Raw genomic sequence first — 18741 nt, forward strand, 5'->3', positions numbered from 1 at the left:
TCAATGGACATGGGTTTGGGTGGACTCCAGGAGTTGGTGATGGATAGGGAGGCCAGGCATGCTGAGGTTCATGGTGTTGCAAAGAGTCAGACAAGACTGAATGACTGAACTGAACTGAACTGAACATATGTTATGAAATGATTGCATGTGCAGATATATCACACAGCAGTGTGGTATATGCTCACTCACAATAGCAACAAGAATTGGAGCTGCAGCATGTCTTCATTTCTAGTGATCCTGACATTTCTCTTCCTAAAACCGTTCTTGGGCGATTTAGTCCTAAGGCAGGAGAGTACGCACACACACAGAGCTCAATGAGCAGCTGAGGCTCCATATAGCTTGACCTCCATCCATTTGCCAGCTTAGTTCACACTGGGGTCCTCATGGTGTTATCCTCTTCAGCCCTCTGCTTGGTTGTGCCAAGCCACATTGTGCCACCATTTGATAGTTTAAAAGGCACGAGATTCTCAAACTCTGCTTTGGTGAAAAGAAGTGAAAAAGACAAAATGCTCAATTATTGATGGATTAACACAACACATGCAAAGCCTCCCCAGGGCAAGTGTTCCCTCTGCAGCCCTTCAGTGATCCAGAGTGAAATGTCCAGTAGAATTTTCTGTGATGATGGGACTTTTCAAACATTGGCTCTGTCTAGCACCATGGCACCTGGCCACATGATGCTACTGAGCACGTGAAATGTGGTGGGTGTGACTGAAGAACTGAATGCTTTACTTCATATACGTGTAGAGTCATTGTCTGTATCACGTGGCTGGGTGAGTACTTTATTGGCCAGTGCGGATCCAGACTAGGGGGATCTTGTTGTCCTGTGTCTACCCCTGGAACCCAAGCACCCTCACACACATGGCTGGGAAAAGGCTGAGGGGGCTTCCCCGGTGGCTCAGTGGTAAAGGATCCACCTGCCAATGCAAGAGACATGAGAGACGTGGGTTCGATCCCTGGGTCAAGAAGATCCCCTCGAGAAGGGAATGGCAACCCACTCCAGGATTCTTACCTGGAGAATCCCATGCACAGAGGAGCCTAGCAATTTACACAGTGTCCAAGGGGTCACAAAGAGTCAGACGTGACTGCATCAATGTAGCACGAGCACACGCAGCCTCGTATGGCTAGTGGCACCATATTGGCTATCTCAAACAGGATATACTTCATCTTTTTATTTTGCCAACTAGCATTGGCTTTATTATGTTTCATGCAAAGCGTTTTATTTTAAATATAGCAGTGTGCATGTGGCAATCTTAAGCTTCCAATCTATCTCTCCTGCCACCCTTCCCCTCTGTAACTCTAAGATTGTTCTCTAAGTCTACAAGTCTGTTCCTGTCTTGTAAATAACCTCATCCTTGTAAAATGTTACTGAATAGACATTTTATTTTTTATTTTTATTTTTTAAAACTGAATAATTTGATGAATCAACTGGCAAATTTTTTATGCTTTATTGGAATTTTAGAAAAAGTAGGATGATCATAGTCACCTACACAGTATTTGTGATTGATTATAACTTCTCCCCAAATCATGAGATAGATAAAATAGAGTCCTAGAATAGCCAGGAGATTACTAAGAGGTGGTAGGATTTTTGAAGACGATCCTATAATTCTTGGACTCCACTGTTTGTCTCAGAGCTGCTGGGCTGCTTTGGAGGAGGAGAAGGAGTTTCCATGCAGGAACTCCTTTAGAAAGAAATCAAGGTCCTCGATTTGTAACACTCTGTGTGTTCAGAGCATGGGGCCAGGTCAGGGCTCAGCACAGTCTTGGTTCACGTTGAAGTCCTCGTAGATACGGGGCTTGGTGAAGGCGTGCATGGGGCTCATAGGAGTGGGAGTGATTCGTCTCTTGGAGAGGGTCCCATGGTTCAAGTGGGCATATATCACGTCTTCTGCTGCAGAGTCCTGAGAGGAGAGAGGTGAGAATGATGGACTGAGATGTGACCTTCCAAGGCTCGGCCACTGGGCATTGGAGGGGCTCAGACTATGCCAAGTGGTTGGGCTGGGAGGGCTCATCAGCTTGGTCTTCACTGCTTGGTCTTCCTGGGGTTCTCCTTCCATGATGGCAACATCTGTGAATGGAAGAGAGTCAAGGCTTTTTGGGGTGGAGGCAATTATTCCAGACCTCTGTATCTTTGATAGTTACATCAAAGCCAGAATAAGGCAGGGGTGTGCCCCAAGTTGCTGAGCCTGTCTACACCACAAATCATAAAACAAAGCAAAACAACAGCCAAAAGGAAAAAAAAGATCCGTATACAAGCCCAGCCATTCAGGACTGTCCCAGGAACCTATGCAAACCCATGGACCCATCCTACATCTGTTACGGCCCATCCTTTTCTGCGTATCAGCAGATTCCTAAGATCAAGTAGGGGAGAAGAACAGATGGTTGCAGTTGAAGGGAAGAACAGGGCTTGTCATGTCCCTGGTGGCCCAGGGATTACAAGCCCACCTTCCAGTGCAGGGGGCACAGGTTCTATCCCCAGTGGGAGATCTATGATCCCATATGCCTTGAAGCAACTAAGCCTCACAAGCTGAAACTGTTGAGCTTCAGGCTCTGGAGCCTTGAACCATACCCCAGCACTGCAAAGAGGATCCCCCATGGTGCAGCCAAGAGCTGATTCAGCCAAGAATGAATGAACAGATATTTTCAAAAAAGAACAGGGTTCCATGGATCTCTGGAAGATGTTCCCTCAGGGATTACAACACTGGACATCAGTTTTTAACCTACAGGAAGTGAAAACGCCATTCTCTGCTATGAGCCCACCTTCCCTTGGGTCAGATGATGCTGAGCTCACCACCTTCAGACTTACGAGTTTGGGTGGAACACCAGTGACAGACAAGAGCAGCGAGGATGATGCTGGTAGAGGTGAAGGCTATGGAGAGCCCAAGGACAATGTACCACGTGCTGGAGTGGCCTTGAGGAAGCCTTGTTTCTGCCAACAAGCAAACGGTGAAGGTCTGGATATTCACTGCGCATGCTGTGCCCCAACAGACTGGATTTATTGTATCCTTGTGTCAAACTGTGTTAGCATCTCTCAACCTGATCAGTTATGGTCTCCACTTCCTAGGAGGTACCAAAGCATCCAGGAGAGATACTAGCAGTGGATAAAGCAAGGAGGCAGTGCAAGACCAGCTGAGGTCTGAAACAAGGTCCCCTGGGCACTGATGGCGTTTTTCTCTGCTGCCCCATATGACAAGGCATGGTACTTTTGCATGAATGCAGACCGCATTAATCCACAATACATTTCCCCTCCATCCACATAGACCTGGAGTGGAATCCTCAAGAAGACACGACACTTGTATATCTGAACTCTGGAATGTTTTCTTCATAAAACACTAACAGAGGAATAACTCATATTTAAGGTGCTCCAAAATCACTGCAGATGGTGACTGCAGCCATGAAATTAAAAGATGCTTACTCCTTGGAAGAAAAGTTATGACCAACCTAGATAGTATATTCAAGAGCAGAGACATTACTTTGCCAACTAAGGTCTACCTAGTCAAGGCTATGGTTTTTCCTGTGGTCACGTATGGATGTGAGAGTTGGACTGTGAAGAAGGCTGAGCGCTGAATAATTGATGCGTTTTGAACTGTGGTGTTGGAGAAGACTCTTGAGGATCCCTTGGACTGCAAGGATATCCAACCAGTCCATTCTGAAGGAGATCTGCCCTGGAATTTCTTTGGAAGGAATGATGCTAAAGCTGAAGCTCCAGTACTTTGGCCACCTCATGCGAAGAGTTGACTCAGTGGAAAAGACTCTGATGCTGGGAGAGATTGGGGGCAGGAGGAGAAGGGGACGACAGAGGATGAGATGGCTGGATGGCATCATGGACTAGATGGACATGAGTCTGAGTGAACTCCGGGAGTTGGTGATGGACAGGGAGGCCTGGCGTGCTGCGATTCATGGGGTCACAAAGAGTCGGACACAACTGAGTGACTGAACTGAACTGAACTGAAGATGCTCCCTAAAATTCTCCCCTTCCCCTGCAACATCCATCCCCTTAAGATCCTGGTTGAGGGAGGGTAAGCATCTCCCTTAAGCATGAGATCAGGTCACTCTCACTCTCTTTGTCCAGTTTAGAAGTTCCCACTCCCCAAGCATGAGAAGCTCAATGCCCACTGTGGGTCTCCTGCAGACCGTGGTCTCAAATGCTAACATAACAGGGATGTTGAGGAGCCTAAAGTCACAGAGCTGGGAGGTGGCAGCCAGCACTCACACAGGAACCCTCTGTCTTCTCAGAAACTTGCTGAGATAGGAGACCATCTTGCTTACCTTCTGTGGTGTGGGGATACATGGGTGATGGGCAAGTACTTGTAGTGGATCCTAGGGGAAAAAAACCAGATGGGGTGAGCACGTAACCTTCCTTGCCCCACTGAAGGAGGACTGTTGTTTCTGGAAGCTTGACCTCCTGCCTGTCCTTGACTCTCTCATCCCTCAGAGCACTGATGGGGGAAGGTAGAGCTTTGGGCCCCTCTTGTGAATGCCCTGAGTGGAATCTCCATCCTGGAGAAGGGATGTTGGAAGGAGGTGGGAAGGATATGCCTGAGAAAGACAGCTGCAAACAAGAGACATTCTGCTCCAGGAACGAGTGTCTGTGCTCCTTAATTGGGAAATCACCTGTGTGTCAGAGGTGCTTCTGGGAAAACACTAAGAGCAAGGGGCCAATGCAATCTCTGATCTTCCCAAATCAGCCCAGCCTCTCCTCCTCCTGGGTATACCCTGACCCTTTTCTTTATTGCCTGGATAGACAGGACTCTGATGTGGACCATCCATACAGAAGGTGGAAGAGGGTTGAAATGCTATCTATCATTTTTCTTCCTCTTTGATGCTTATTGCCTCCATTTCTTCAGAAGCCCTGTGGTTCCCTTGAAACCTGTACAGGGCCCTGAGCTAGAGGCCAGTGATAGAGTAAGATGTTATGGAAAAAGCCAAATGGACTTCTTGGCCAATGTAACGTGATTTAGTGCATTGTGAAGCATGGGACTCTTCATGGGTTCTCCAGGCAAGAACAGTGGAGTGGGTTGCCATTTCCTCCTACGGGACTACCTTTTGTCAAAACTCTTCATTATAACCCATCAGTCTTGGGTAGCCCTGCACAACATGGCTTACAGCTTCATTGAGTTATGCAAGCACCTTCACCAGGACAAGGCTGTGATCCATGAAAGGGAGATGGTGAAGGACAGAGGAATCTGTCATGCTGCAGTCCACAGGTCGCTAAGAATTGGACACAGCTTAGCAACTGGACAGCAACAAGAAAGCATGGGCCAGGAAGAGGTTCCTCACCTGCGACAGACAGAAACAGTGGGTTTCTGGAGTGTGACCAGGAGTAGGGAGAGCGAGTGAAGGAGCCGTAGCACCTGTAGACCCCGCTGTGGGCTGGGGTCCCAGGACCCAGAGGGAACTCTGCCTGTGTCAGGGAATGTTTAATGGGAGTACTCCTACTTGCTGTTTCTCATAAATCCTCTGTTCCTTATCAGCTTCTGCCAGAGGCTGGTAGAACTGCATGCAGCTCTCAGGACTGAGGTCATTGTGTGAGACAGGCCTGGGTCTCCTTCAGTAAACATTCCCCTTATGACAAAACTGCCCAGTCTCAATCCTCTTTCTTGAGATACGGATTGTCTCCTGATCTTGTGACCATTATTAATCCCTTGTTCCCTTGGTAACAGTTGCTGTAGTTTGGTGTTCTGATTTTTGCCATTGTCAAAAGAAATTTCTTGTACATCAGCCTTTATATACTCACAGAAAGATCATTAAAGCACCTTTGCTCCATCAGAGCTTGGGTCCCGTTGTCTGTCTGTCTTTCTTTCTCTCTCTCTCTCTCTCTCTCTCCCTCCCTCCAGTTCTCTCTTTCAGTTTCTTATTGTCAACTCCAGACCACCAGGTTCTGGTTCATTAAAGGACCCCAACAAGTGGTGCCCAGAACACAGACACTGGTATTCGTGGCATTTTTGGACAGAGTGACTCCAGGCTTATTGAGGTCAGGGCCTATTGAGGTCGGTAAGTACTAAGACACAGGTCAAATGGCTAGAAAGCCCCATCATTTCTCTATTTTACTTCACCATTTGTTTAAAGCTCAGGGACTTTTGGTTTTGCACCAATGAATAGAGGCTTACTTTCAAACACTGGTTAAATGTAATCCTTGGTTCCCTTATAAATGCAGTTTTGATTTAGAAATTTGGCACAATTTTGTGACATTGTACAGGAGACAGGGATCAAGACCATTCCCATGGAAAAGAAATGCAAAAAGGCGAAATGGCTGTCTGGGGAGGCCTTACAAATAGCTGTGAAAAGAAGAGAAGCGAAAAGCAAAGGACAAAAGGAAAGATATAAGCATCTGAATACAGAGTTCCAAAGAAAAGCAAGAAGAGATAAGAAAGCCTTCCTCAGCGATCAATGCAAAGAAATAGAGGAAAATAATAGAATGGGAAAGACTAGAGATCTCTTCAAGAAAATTAGAGATACCAAGGGAACATTTCATGCAAAGATGGGCTCGATAAAGGACAGAAATGGCATGGACCTAATAGAACCAGAAGATATTAAGAAGAGATGGCAAGAATACACAGAAGAACTGTACAAAAGAGATCTTTAAGACCAAGATAATCACAATGGTATGATCACTCACACTTACCTAGAGCCAGACATCCTGGGATGTGAAGTCAAATGGGCCTTAGGAAGCATCACTACGAACAAAGCTAGTGGAGGTGATGGAATTCCAGTGGAGCTATTTCAAATCCTGAAAGATGATGCTGTGAAAGTGCTGCACTCAATATGCCAGCAAATTTGGAAAACTCAGCAGTGGCCACGGGACTGGAAAAGGTCAGTTTTCATTCCAATCCCAAAGAAAGGCAATGCCAAAGAATGCTCAAACTACCACACAATTGCACTCATCTCACATACTAGTAAAGTAATGCTCAAAATTCTCCAAGCCAGGCTTCAGCTATACTTGAACTGTTTACTTCCAGATGTTCAAGTTGGTTTTAGAAAAGGCAGAAGAACCAGAGATCAAAGGGCCAACATCCTCTGTATCATGGAAAAAGCAAGAGAGTTCCAGAAAAACATCTATTTCTGCTTTATTGACTATGCTAAAGCCTTTGACTGTGTGGATCAAAATAAACTGTGGAAAATTCTGAAAGAGATGGGAATACCAGACCACCTGATCTGCCTCTTGAGAAACCTATTTGCTGATCAGGAAGCAACAGTTCGAACTGGACAGGGAACAACAGACTGGTTCCAAATCAAGGCTGTATATTGTCACCCTGCTTATTTAACTTATATGCAGAGTACATCGTGAGAAACGCTGGGTTGGAGGAAGCACAAGCTGGAATCAAGATTTCCAGGAGAAATATCAATAACCTCAGATATGCAGATGACATCACCCTTATGGCAGAAAGTGAAGAGGAACTAAAAAGCCTCTTGATGAAAGTGAACGTGGTGAGTGAAAAAGTTGACTTAAAGCTCAACATTCAGAAAATGAAGATCATGGCATCTGGTCCCATCACTTCATGGGAAATAGATGGAGAAACAGTGGAAACAGTGTCAGACTTTATTTTTGGGGGCTCCAAAATCACTGCAGATGGTGATTGCAGTCATGAAACTAAAAGATGTTTACTCCTTGGAAGAAAAGTTATGACCAACCTAGATAGCATATTGAAAAGCAGAGACATTACTTTGCCAACAAAGGTCCATCTTGTCAAGGCTATGGTTTTTCCAGTGGTCATGTATGGATGTGAGAGTTGGACTGTGAAGAAGGCTGAGCGCCAAAGAATTGATGCTTTTGAACTGTGGTGTTGGAGAAGACTCTTGAGGATCCCTTGGACTGCAAGGAGATCCAACCAGTCCATTCTGAAGGAGATCAGCCCTGGGATTTCTTTGGAAGGAATGATGCTAAAGCTGAAGCTCCAGTACTTTGGCCACCTCATGCGAAGAGTTGACTCATTGGAAAAGACTCTGATGCTGGGAAGGATTGGGGGCAGGAGGAGAAGGGGACGACAGAGGATGAGATGGCTGGATGGCATCACCGACTGGGTGGATGTGAGTCTGAGTGAACTCCGGGAGTTGGTGATGGACAGGGAGGCCTGGCGTGCTGGGATTCATGGGGTTGCAAAGAATCGGACACGTCTGAGCGACTGAACTGAGCTGAACTGAAAATAATCTCTTAGGATTGGGGTAACAAGTTTCTAGAGTTTTATTTAGTTTAGAAACTAATAATAAAAGGTTATTAAATTTCTAGAGTTATTATTTAGTTTCTAAACTAAATAATAAAAGGTTATTAAATAGCTAGATCATTTCCAAATAAAATAAGATTTTAAAACATTAATTACTGAACATTAACTTCCTCTTACAGAAAAAGTAAAAAGATTTTAAACTATTAAGATGAATATAAATATATATTTATATATATAATAAATATATCTTATGATATAATAAGTATATTCAGCAACTTATAAAATACTAATATACAAGACACTTCACAGTTGCTAAAGAAAAGTAAAATATATACTTTTAATAAAAAGGTATAAGAAATGGCAAAAAAATGATGAATACAAAAATATAAAAATGGTTTATGACAAATGAAAGAGAACTTTATGTCAAATAGATTTAACTCATTACCCTGAACTTTCTTCCTCTTCCTTCTTACATTTCTCAATCAATACAAATTCTTCTTCTTTTGTATGGGCCACACGTCTCCGAGGTGAAACTACACGACATGTTATAACGCACCTATCAACTTACTTTGCAATAATGAGAACACCTAATTCTATAAAAACAGACAATGGCCCAGCCTATATTTCTAAGCAGTTCAAGCAATTTTTACATTCATTTTCTATTAAACAAATTACAGACATTCCTTATTATCCACAAGCACAAAACATAATTAAACAAACACATTACACACTGAAGCTACAAATAAAAATTTAAATAAGGGGATATACACAGGACACTTTTATCTTCCTTTTATCTAGAGCCAACTTCACTAGATTCTAATGCAATATATTCTTTAAGCCTATAACTACTGTTAATATAGCTTTATTTCTGTTTCCAGTCTGTAAGATTCTTGAAACAAAATAACATCAACTTCAATGCCTGTTTCACAATGCAAAACTAAAACAACATAAAAAAGACACCATCTGCCAAATAAGTTATTTCAAAAGTGCAAACTATTCACCTTCTTTTCAGGTCTGTCTTGAAAGTATAATCATCTTCCCTAACACACAGAAAAGAGAGATTCAACAGCCACCAGGCTGCATTTCTTTTCCGGGGACAAGGTCAAATATTTGGATATGAGCAGCGTTTCATTTGTCACATTGTTCTGCATCAGCTTTTCAATAATTTCACTTAGGAAAAAATGCTTGAGTGTTTGCTCCTAATCCTTTACCCCAAATAACACAAACCACTTAAAACACAGTCAGATCCCATTTCTTTTTATGTCAGGAAAAGTGTATGTACTGAATGAGGAAGAAATCAACCCATTAATTCAAAACCACAGCCAAGTAGCAGTCCCCAAACAGATCTCTAGATGATTTTTTTTTTAACTGAAATATTTCCTAGGAATGTTTTCATCATTATCACTTTCCTTTCTTTCTATGACTGTTGCTAATATAGCTTTATTTGTTTTAAAATTTTAAAACTTACCACAAGGAGATATTTTGACAAAAGCAGAAAAACATTTTGAAACATTAAAGACACCTCCCTTCCTTTGCCTATTTGATATCAAGAGGGGTTAACTAATCAATGGAAATCGAAGAAACTAATCTTACAGGGGAAGGGGTATGCCACACTCGATGTCACCGACCTTATGATCTCCCTACTTGGAGACAGATAAAAATCCTTGCTAATCAAGCTGAAAATCTGATTTCTCAACAGGGAATGCCTCGGAATCCTGAAAATATTTTTTTTTCACTATGCTTGCTTTGCTTTCTTTTGTTGCCCCTGCTCAGGCTGACTTGATTGATCACACTTATTGGGCTTATATATCTAATCCCCCCCTTTTTATTGTAGGTTATAAAATGGACAGATATAGGACCAATCGTATCCACTAACAACTCAACCCATATGCCCCCTACTTGGAACTTGGAGGGGCCCTCTCATCCTGAGAAAGAAGGAAAACTAATTAACATTTCTCTAGGCTATGAAATCTTTCCTTTATGCATGGGCCCAACAAAATTATATATTAATGTTAGTCGACAAACATGGGCTTTTGTCCTGCCTCCGAAAGAGGACTTTGGACACTGCTTGGATTATTTACTGCCCTTTCTTTGTCTGTGAACCATGTTTATACTACAGAAACTTTAGGGAAAGAGTTGAGGAAAGAACAAAGAACACTATGCAAAGGGTTTACTAATAAGAACTTTAAATATACTCTGGTTCGTTGGGACAAATGTCAGGCCAAATCAGGAAAACTAATGTTTATGGCTAATCATACAGTTGTCGATTGGGGACCCCCTGGTGTGTGGCTATCTAACTGCTCAGATGATGTTAACAGCACTGTGTGTGCTTATGTCACTCAAGTAGCATAGGAGGTCACTAACACTACAGTGGAGCACTACCATGACAGAGGACTTCTTGGGTGGCTTGACGGTGGAATGGCCCCACCTCGTCCTCGAATCATCCTTGATAAACAGATTGGGCCTGAACAATGGGACATCTGGAAACTTGCTGCAAGGACCGAGGAACCTGGGACTTGGACCGGACAATTCACAGGGACAAGTCATAGCCATAGCAATTATTTCTTTCACTATAATGAATCATATTTTATACAAGCCTGTGTTCCACTTCCTTTTGTTGTAGCTATAGGAAATTTACAATTCAATAAGACTTTATGTTCTGTAATTTGCATAAATTGTAAATTAGATACTTGTCTTAACTATTCTATTTCCTGGAGAAATGACTCCCTTTTGATTCTTTGATCTTGACATAATCTGTGGTTACCAATAAATCTCCAGTGGCCCTGGGAAGAAGGCCTCATGGCTGGACTTGCTTCCTGGTTACTTACTAAACTGCTCCAGTGATCTAAACGATTCGTTGGATGGCTGATTCTTGGCATTTGGGGATTAATAGCTATTTGCACCACTGATGCTGTCACTGGTGTTGCTTTACAAACCTCAATTCAAACACATAATTTTATCCAAAGTTGGACTAAAGATGCTCATACTATGTGGGCCACTCAGGCTCAGATAGATGAGGATATTCCAGATAAAATACAGGAACTAAAAACAGCCATCAAATGGGTTGGAGATCAATTAATAGATGTACAAAAACAGGTGATGCTAAAATGTGATTGGAATTCTACTCAGTTTTGCATTACTCCTGTTCATTTCAATAATAGTGCCTACAACTGGGAACAAATCAAATTTCATCTACAAAACATACATGACAATGCCTCTCTGAATGTACAATTATTACAAAAAGAAATCTTTGAAACTTTTTCTCATAGTCTGCCCTCTTCCACTAATTTGGAAACTTTAGCTGAACAACTAGGTGATCAATTATCTGGGCTAGACCCAAGTAGGATGGTTTCAAAGCATTCCCCACAGCATCGGGTCTGGAACTGTAATTTTGGTGATTCTCTTGACAATTAAATTTGTCACCTACCATTGCCTTCAGGCAAAGATCGTTAAAACTAAACAAACTCTGATGGTCAGAACTCTTTTTACAAATATTGTAAGTAAGTAAGAGGGAATTGTCAGGAAATGTTTAACAGGAGGACTCCTATGTGCTGTTTCTCATAAATCCTCTGTTCCTTATCAGCTTCTGCCAGAGGCGAGTAGAACTGCACGCAGCTCTCAGGACTGAGGTCATTGTGTGAGACAGGCCTGGGTCTCCTAGGTAAACGTTCTCCTTATGACAAAACTGCCCAGTCTCGATCCTCTTTCTTGAGATATGGATTGTCTCCAGACCTTGTGACCATTGTTAACCCCTTGTTCCCTTGGTAACGGTTGCTGTACCTTTGGTTTTCTGATCTTTATCATTGTCGAAAGAAATTTCTTGTACATCAGTCTTTATATACTCACAGAAAGATCATTAAAGCACCTTTGCTCCATCAGAGCTTGGGTCCCTGTGTCTTTCTCTCTCTCTCTCTCTCCCTCCCTCTGGTTCTCTCTTTCACTTTCTTATTGTCGACTCTGGACCACCGGGTTCTGGTCCATTAAAGGACCCCAACATGCCTGGAGTGCTCCATGGGGGCCCTGCCTTCCAGCGTGCGGGCGCCGAAAGTTCTGCCCCTCCCTGAGCAGATGGAACTGCTGAAAGACATGCTCAGAGCTGCAGAGGAAGGTCACGTTCTCTCCTGACCTCAGCACGGGGTCCCCCTGGGCTGAGAGAGGATTTCTTGGACAGACCTGGAAGGAGGAGACCTTGACTTAGAGCACAGAGTAACTCTAGTCCTAAACAGGGGACTAAGCCTGAAGTGGGCAACAAGAGAGGCACTGCAGTGAGAAGCCCACCCACGGCCAGGAGAGAAAGCCCCACAGCAAGGGATACGCGGCACAGGGAAAACTTCAGAAATAACTTTAATAACGGAGTGTCACTTATTATCCTTTATTTATTTATTTATTTTTTGGTGATAGACAGTAACTAGATTTATTTCAGTGATTGTTTAAAAATTTTTTTAAAATTTTACTTTATAATACTGTATTGATTTTGCCATACATCAACATGAATGTGCCACGTGTGTACATGAGTTCCCAATCCTGAACACCCCTTCCACCTCCCTCCCCCTACCATCTCTCTGGATCATCCCAGTGCACCAGCCGCAAGCATCCTGTATCCTGCATCGAACCTAGACTGGCGATTCGTTTCTTACATGATATTATACATGTTTCAATGCCATTCTCCCAAATCATCCCACCCTCTCCCTCTCCCACAAAGTCCAAAAGTTTGCTCTATACATCTGTGTCTCTTTTGCTGTCTCGCATACAGGGTTATTGTTACCATCTTTCTAAATTCTGTATATATGTGTCAGTATACCATATTTCTGGCTTACTTTTCACTCTGTATAATCGGCTGCAGTTTCATCCACCTCATTAGAACTGATTCAAATGTATTCTTTTTAACGGCTGAGTAATACTCCATTGTGTGTATGTATCACAGCTTTCTTATCCATTCATCTGCTGATGGACATCTAGGTTGCTTCCATGTCCTGGCTATTATAAACAGTGCTGCGATGAACATTGGGGTACATGTGTCTCTTTCAATTCTGGTTTCCTCGGTGTGTATGCCCAGCAGTGGGATTGCTGGGTCATAAGGCAGTTCTATTCCCAGTTTTTTAAGGAATCTCCACACTGTTCTCCAAAGTGGCTGTACTAGTTTGCATTCCCACCAATAGTGCAAGAGAGTTCCTTTTTCTCCACACCCTCTCCAGCATTTATTGCTTGCAGACTTTTGGATCACAGCCATTCTGACTGGTGTGAAATGGTACCTCATTGTTGTCTTGATTTGCGTTTCTCTGATAATGAGTGATGTTGAACATCTTTGCATGTGTTTGTTAGCCATCTGTATGTCTTCTTTGGAGAAATGTCTATTTAGTTCTTTGGCCCATTTTTTGATTGGGTCATTCATTTTTCTGGAATTGAGCTGCATGAGTTGCTTGTATATTTTTGAGATTAGTTGTTTGTCAGTTGCTTCATTTGCTATTATTTTCTCCAATTCTGAAGGCTGTCTTTTCACCCTGCTATATATATATAGGAACAACTGAAACACTCTAATGTACAGCAGCAATTAGCAACATCAAAAATCAACTAGACTTCAACAACAAAAATAAGAAAAATATATACTCTAAAAATCAATGAGATGTGTGGCTGTCGTGAAAAACGGAACCTACTAGCTACAGCTGGGACCATCAGAAAACATGGTATTGACTCAGAAGCAGATATTATGGAGTGGAAATTGCCAGAATCTTACAGGATCTTTGACCAGCTCATTCTTGAGGGTGTGTTCAGCGCTGCCCTGTCCACCCCCAGGGGCTGGAAGGGACTCATTAGCTGTGATGGTTGGAGGCACCACTCCCCCCTCTTTGTGCAGAAGGACCTGTTAAACCCTGAGGCTGAGCAACTTCAGGGTGTCAGCCTCCATCTTGATCACCCAGGGGCTGGACTGCAGAGCGTCTGGTACCACAGTGTGCTGCTGACAGAGGAAGGGAGCTCTGACATGAAAGCGGGAAACCAACCCCTTAACGAGCCATCGTTGGCTGCCTGAGCAGGGAACTGCCCTCATCCCTGCTCTGGTACAGTTTTCTCCGTGGGTCGTTCGTTCACATTCTTGCTCCTTCGGTCTGTCACCGGCTGTGTCTTCCCCTTAGCACACAGCAGGGATTCTGTTCTCTTCTCCCTTCTGCGTTCACACCTCCTCTCTCTGGTTTGTTCCCTCTCCCGAATTTGTGAGTGTCTCTGCACGCCTGTCATTCTCTCCCGGTACTGATGCTGGACTGGACACCAGACCATCTGTGACACAGAGAGCAGAAGGGACTGGTCTGGCCACACTCACCTGTGATCACGATGTCCATGGGGTTGCTGGGGGCTGACCACTCATAGGGGGAGTGTCTTAGAGAGCCATAGCATCTGTAGGTGCCCACACTCGCCAAAGTCATGAGGCCAATGGAGAAGTCAGCTGGGGCATGCCCACCAGTGAGCGTCTCTCTACATCTCTGGAAATGCCCTGTGCTGCTTTTTTTGTGCAGGATAAATTTGTCAGGCAGCAGCAGTGAGTGATAGTGGAGGGTCACAGTCTCTCCCGACCGCACGTGTGGGCCTGGGTGTGCTGAGATAGCGGGTTTTGTGAACACACCTAGGAGCAAAGAGGTTGTGAGCTTCAGTGAGTCACCCCACTTCGGTGCTATTCTTGACATCGGAAGGTGTGAAAAATGTCCGTGAACCATCAAAGCCAACTACCCTTCCTGTCTGTTCCGTTGCATTTTCTTCAGCCCTGTCCTCGGGCTCTGGCTCATGCCTTTCTGTTTCTCTTTGCTCAAGACCTCCAGCTTCCTCTGTGTTTATTCTAAGCTGTTTAGCTGTTGGGTCTGCTCTAAGCTTCATGCATACATACTCAATCACTTCAGTTGTGTCTGACTCTGTGGGGCCCCATGGACTGTAGCTTGCCATGCGCTTCTGTCTATGGGATTCTCCTAGGTGAGAACACTGGACTGGTTTGCCATGCTCTCAGCTCCATCCCATCCCTAATATGCATTTCAGGGGCTGGTTGGTTCTGAGGATTCATACTCTGGCTCCCTTCACACATATCTCCTAAAACGTGGGTGATGACGGGCATGAGATTGGGAAGGAGGTGGAGAAGAAAGGGAACATTTCCCATCTGTGACCCCCACCTCATGCATCTGGAGAAATTCTTGGGTTGACTTGGTCTTAACTGAGACCCCAGCTCCTTCATATGGGATTACAGCTCCGTAATGGGTGGCAGGTGCTGGATCAGGGTCTCACCTTGGCCTCCCAGCTGGCAGGCAGTGGCAGCATCCTGTCTAGCTAATGCCTAAGGAGGCTACTCCTTCCTGTGCTGGGGGAACACCTCCCTCTAGTCAACATCCTGAGTTTAAACTCTCAGAGTCTGTTCTCTTTCCATGGTTCAGTCCTGGCTGGGAATCCTGAGGACGTCTTTGGGTGCACTGCCACGTGGACCTAGGATAGGATTGCCTGCAGGCACGGGTGTCCCCAGCAGAGCTGGACCTCTCCTACCTGTGACCACTATCTGCAGGGGTTCACTGACGTTGGACTGCACAGGGACAGACCTGTAGAATCCAGAAAACATGTAGGACTGGGCATGTTCTCTGGTCACTGGGCCAAGGGTGAAGGTATTGAAATCATGTCCCTGGAGCTCGGGCAAACTGGTCCCAACTCCTTTGAACAGTCTGAATATTCAAATGGAGGACCAGAGTGACACCAAAGAGTCAAAGTCTGTCCTAAGTTAACCATGGGTCTTGGCCAGGCTGACAAAGAGGGCTTGTCATATTCACCTAGCAGAGAAGGAGGCAGAGGCTTTGAGAGGAAAATAAGAACAGTCTCCTCTCCCCACTGCCCCCATGGGCACTTCCCCTTCAATTCTTCCAACTCTCCTCCCCTAAAGTGCATCACCCTGATGCTCAAGGGCACTTGGGACTTGGGGACAGACAGAGACACAGTTAACCCAGGATGGACATCATGGAGATTCTAAGCATACGATTCTCAGAAGTGATTCTCATCACTTCTTGGGTTGAGAAAATGTTGAAAAACTTTCTCTGAAAACACAAAACACTGGGGATTCCCTATTGGTCCAGTGGTTAGGACTCAGCACTTTCTCTGCCAAGGGCCCAGGTTGATCCCTGATGAGGGAACTAAGATCCCGCAAGTTGCACGATACAGCCAAAAGAAAACACCACAGAAAAACTGATGCCTGGAAAAGAAGTGAAAGGACTTCCGTGTTGCATTTCTTGTAGCTCAAAATGGTAAAGAATCTTCCTGCAATGGAGAGCAGGGTACAATCCCTGAGCTGGCAAGATCACCTGGGCAAGGAAATGGCAACCACCTATAGTATTCTTGCTTGGAGAATCCCATGCATAGCAGAGCCTGGTGAGCTACAGTCCCTGGGGTCGCAGAGAGACAGAATCCACAGAGCGACTAACACTAACACAACTAAGCAGTGAGAAAGCCACTTGCCTGCAAAGAAGGAAGTAAACCTTGAACCTGGCTCCTTTGTTAGCTAAACTACATCTAATCTGGGACAAGGTCCAGGTGGCCCTGCCTGATGGCCAGCCCCTTCCCTGGGGTCAGGTCCAGCAGGCACTCCTGCAGATCCTGTTGTTAACGGACAGTTGGAGATGCCACAAGCCACCTTGTTGGAGAGGGGTCTGCAGGGTGCAGCCTCCTGCTCCCCTCTCATGACAGAAATGGCACTCAATGGTCCTAGCACCCTTCCTGAGGATTCGGAATGTCCCTTCAGATCCAGAGTCCAGAGCTGGGCTAACCTCTGGAGAGAGTGAAGATGAGTATCAAGGCCAATAGGAGGACCTGGGATCCACAGGGCATGCGGCTCTCACCGTACTGACAGGGGTCTCACCCCGATTCCCCAGCGTCCTCTGCCTCAGCCCCAACTGCTCTGCTCAGCGGAGAAATAAGGGATGGGGAGGACTCACCCACAGCTGCCCAGATCCTCAGACTCACACAGAATCCTAGGAGGAAGTCCCCATCAGAGATGGCTTGTCCAGATGGACCCCATGCTCCTTGCACCCTCATCCAGGGATCCTGGGCAGTGGTGCGAGGACCCCCCAATTTCCAACATAACCCTCTCCAACTGTGTCTTTCCAGACTCACCTAGACTCAGGAGGCTGAGGAGTGCGGGGCACATGGCTCTGCTTCTGTGAGACAGGAGGCAGAGCTGAGCAAAGCTGACTGAGTCACAGGATGCGGAAGGCGGGTGGTGCTGTTGGTACAGTCAGCCTGGTTCATGTCACATGGGAAGATGGCCAGCCTCTTCTCATGCCAGGGATGGAAGTCTGACCTGAGCTGCATCACGGAGCACACCTCATGACCTGAGCATCACTTTTTTTTCTCTAAACACTATAAACATAGGAGGATTTGAGCAGGTCTTGCTGCCTTTAGGAAGTAGAACAGGTGATATAGTTATAGCATGCAGGATGCTTTTCCCAGGCTCATGATAAATCTCATTAACCTTAACTCTTCACAGAAGACAAACTACATGTTCCCACCCTGTATGTCAGGCTCAGGGCAGGTTGCCAATTAAAGACTCATTAATAGTGACATTGATTCTGCATTTTTATAAGAGGAGACATGCATATTAAAGCTTTTAGAAAATTAAAAAAAATTCTATAGTGGTGTATATGTGATTAAGAAACTAACTGTGTTAGTTTCAGGTATACTACAAGGTGATTCAGTTATATATGCATCTATTGCTTTTCAAATTCTTTTTCCACTTAGGTAGTTACAGAATATTAAGCAGAGTTCCCTATGCTGTACAGTAGGTCCTTGTTGGTCATCCATTTTAAATATAGCCGTGTGTATATGTCGAAACCAAGCTGCCAATCTATCCCTTCCCCCAGCCACCATCCCCCGCCCAGCACCCCGGTAACTGTAAGGTCATTCTCTGTGTGTTTGTTTTTTATTTTTATTTTTTATTTTTATTTATTTATTTATTTTTAATTAAAAAAATTTAAAAAAAATTTTTATTTTTACTTTATTTTACTTTACAATACTGTCTTGCTTTGCCCTACATTGACATGAATCCACCACGGGGGTACATGTGTTCCCAAACATGAACCCCCCTCCCACCTCCCTCCCCATAACATCTCTCTGGGTCATCACGGTGCACCAGCCCCAAGCATGCTGTATCCTGCGTCAGACATAGACTGGTGATTCGATTCTTACATGATAGTATACCTGTTACAATGCCATTCTCCCAAATCATCCCACCCTCTCCCTCTCCCTCTGAGTCCAAAAGTCCATTATACACATCTGTGTCTTTTTTGCTGTCTTGCATACAGGGTCATCATTGCCATCTTTCTAAATTCCATATATATGTGTTAGTATACTGTATTGGTGTTTTTCTTTCTGGCTTACTTCACTCTGTATAATCGGCTCCAGTTTCATCCATCTCATCAGAACTGATTCAAATGTATTCTTTTTAATGGCTGAGTAATACTCCATTGTGTATATGTACCACAGCTTTCTCATCCATTCATCTGCTGATGGACATCTAGGTTGTTTCCATGTCCTGGCGATTATAAACAGTGCTGCGATGAACATTGGGGTA

The 18741-nt window shown here is 44.5% G+C and overlaps 1 pseudogene; it reads right to left on the reverse strand.

The window, feature by feature from the left end:
- Positions 1499-17319, reverse strand: LOC102183537 (annotated as a pseudogene).

Source organism: Capra hircus, chromosome 18, assembly GCF_001704415.2.
Source record: "Capra hircus breed San Clemente chromosome 18, ASM170441v1, whole genome shotgun sequence".
In the NCBI taxonomy this organism is placed as follows: domain Eukaryota; kingdom Metazoa; phylum Chordata; class Mammalia; order Artiodactyla; family Bovidae; genus Capra; species Capra hircus.